At 31.9% G+C, this 3,150-nt stretch overlaps 1 long non-coding RNA gene across 1 annotated transcript; it reads left to right on the top strand.

Annotated features, from left to right (window-relative positions):
• The first annotated feature begins 1,915 nt into the window (after positions 1-1,915).
• LOC110428766 (uncharacterized) lies at positions 1,916-3,082 on the top strand. Its single transcript, XR_002446503.1, has 4 exons — positions 1,916-2,187; positions 2,276-2,355; positions 2,454-2,523; positions 2,751-3,082. It is a non-coding gene; the product is annotated as an uncharacterized LOC110428766 (long non-coding RNA).
• Positions 3,083-3,150: the final 68 nt, after the last annotated feature.

The following is a 3,150-nucleotide window of genomic DNA, read 5'->3' as shown; positions in this document are numbered from 1 at the left end:
TCTAACTTTTACACTATGTTGTTTCAATACCAAAATTGTAGATGTCATTGGAGTGTTGACAACAATAACTTCTGCAAATAAAGTCCAGCTGAATCACAAAAGCGCTCCTGTTCTCAAAAGGGACATGTATCTACAAAATCTCAGGTAATTACTATAAGGAGTGTATAATATCTTTTTATGTCAATATTTTTACATGTAAACATAGGCATTTTAATATAAATAGATTTCTTAACATACCATGTTTCTTTTGTTATAAACTTTTCAAAGTAATAGTACAATCAAAGTTGTGTTGTATGAAAAATTGGCCTTGGAAATAAATGAAGATGAACTACTTCGAAACAAGCCAAACACTGCTCTTGCTATAGTTGGTTTGATGATCAAGACTTATATGCGTAAGTTAATCATTACAAATATTTCATACAGTCACCATAGCTTTTTACCATAAAAAACCATAGTTAGTTAACTAATAACATTTTGTAAGATCATTGTATGCATCTTCCTACTCTGCAACTAGAATTTATATCGATCATTTTATTCCTGAAGTAGAGGAACTAAAGACGAGGTGATGTTGTGCAAACTGAATAATTACATTATTTAATTTAAAACGACCTTGAAAGCATGCTACTTATAACTGACAAAACAAAATTACAGATACCAAAATGAGCCAATTCATGCCCAACTGCAAAAAATGGAAGAGGGAGATCCCCTACAAATTACTCAATCAACTTCGATCGAAAAAGCAACAGTTGAAGACGTGCTGGCAATAGAACCAAGGAAAAAAATGGTAAAAATCTATCTAAACTATCATATTTTAACAACAAAGATTTATTTACCTAGAACCATTTATAAATTAACAATAACATTTACATTATCTTTCAGAACAAGAAATTTGAGCTCATAGGAACGATAGTCAATATAGAAGCACCAAATGGGTGGTACTACAATGCATGCAACGAATGTGCAAAAGGATTGAAATATATATTTGACAAATTTTGGTGTAGTACCCGTGATGAAAAAGTATTGATGTAAGAAAACTAAAACTCCATCATCAAATTCACAAACAAAATATTGTTCCATAAAATAACATTAATGATATTTTTATCTATTTCGAACAGGATGATTTTAGAGCTAACAATACAAGATACAACTAGTGAAATTCAACTGATGATCTTTGGTCAGTAAGCAAAACAGTTAATTGGAGCAACCACAGCAAAACTTGCTGCCATCAAAGAAATTGACAAAATGATTCTTCCAGCTCCTGTTAAAGTCTTGATAAACACAAAAAGAACATTCAAGGTTGGACTAACAGCAAAAGCTATTGATCAAGAATTGTTGAGATTCAAGGTTTTTGAGAGTAACAATGTCAAAGAAACCTTGCTTGATGGATGGGAAGCAGAAAAAGGTACAACCAAAACAATTGAGGACTTAATCCAAGAACCACCAGTAAAAAATTCAAAAATCATGTATGTTAATTACCTTACTTTTTAAATTTTTTACAAAATTTAACTTAAAAGCTTAAAAAAAATTAGACATTAAACAATTTTTTTTTTCATGTATACAACAGGTCTAACGAAAACAGTACATTACATAATTTAATTTACTTATGGTGTTCCCTTTTGATTAGTTTATTGTTTGTTTTACGTAACAAACTATTACTGTTAAATATACTATTCAAATAAATTTATCTTTTATCAAATTTTTCATAATTAAAATTAAAATAAATAATTTTTTATAATTAATATCAATTTATTTATTTTTTATAAATAATTTATTTTTAAAAAATATTAAATTAAAATTTAATATAATATAATTTATATTTTTTATAATATTTTTCGTAACGTAGCTACGAGCACAGTCCTAATTATATACAAAAATAGATTCCCCTCTAGTGAGTTTTTAATATCTAGACGTTTATCGCAAAACTCTAAAACAGAGTTTCTCGTACAAAGTCTTTAGGGAGTCCATTCGCTCTTCCAAGGAATATATTTAAAACTAACCCACGCTCCACCGCCTGTTCTACACGCGCCGCTAAGTAAAAACTTGTTCAAAATGGCTGAAGAAAAGAAGGAAGAAATCAAGTCGTTTAAAGATTTAGGCTTATGCGACGAATTAGTGGAAGCATGCGATAGTTTAAGTTGGAAAACCCTACCAAAATCCAAGTCGAACCCATACCCCACGCGCTCATAGGTTTCGCCGCCTTTTCTTCTAAATTGTTTTGAGGAACTTCGTTTAACTGGATTTTTTTTTTTTAATTTGGAGGATTTTCGCATTGCAGGGAAGGATTTGGTTGGGCTTGCGCAAACTGGGATAAAAATCTGCACCCGTGTTCTTCGCTTTGGTGCTTTCCCCAACACGGTCTGATATCTAAAAACTTTTTAATTTCGTCGTGGAAAGGAATTTTTTTTATTTGTTGTTGAATATTATTCAGTTTAATCGGCAATTTGTTGTTACAGGGAGCTTGCCAGTCAAATTGCGGAACAATTTGAAGCTTTAAGATCTGGGATTAGCCTGAAATGTGCAGTGGTAAGCTTCCAGTCAAAAACATACCTGATCGTTAGCCAGTTGGTTTCTTTAAAATGGTTTTTGTTGTCTGTCTAATAGGATCGAGATCTTCCTTTTTGACTGGTTCTTTAATTTATGCTACGAGTGATATGTTGTTTGCTGACTTTGATGATTTTGCTTCTTCATTTATGCTTTTCGTAAATTAACTTATTTCGATTGCTTAAATTTTGGTCCTGAATATTTGAAAGCTTGTTGGAGGGGTGGACCTAATGCAACAACAAATTGCCCTTGGAAAGTGGCAACCCATCATTGTAAGTTCATCTTTTGCTTCCTTGCTATATTCTGAAAAGTGTTTGTGCTATGAAGCAATTTTGAGCCTAAAGGATCTGGGTTAAGTAGATCTGTGAGAAAAGACCTTATTGTAATTATGAAGCTGCAGATTACAGTATGATGGACAAAATTGATTGTAAGTTTCGGAGTGTAATGTGTGTTGAGCCTTTCTAAGTTGCTTATTTTCTATGATGTAGTGACGAAGGTTATGCTTGGTGGTTTTCAGTGTACTCATGCTTGATTTTTTTGACCATCATAATCCTTTTCTTTAATCTTGGTGTACTGGTTGACTAGGCAAGCGAGGACCTCCGGTTTTCT

Source organism: Theobroma umbraticum, unplaced genomic scaffold (genome assembly GCF_002168275.2).
Source record: "Theobroma umbraticum cultivar Fairchild unplaced genomic scaffold, ASM216827v3 scaffold_69.0, whole genome shotgun sequence".
NCBI classification, from domain to species: Eukaryota; Viridiplantae; Streptophyta; class Magnoliopsida; order Malvales; family Malvaceae; genus Theobroma; species Theobroma umbraticum.
This window is presented reverse-complemented; position numbering and strand designations above follow the sequence as displayed.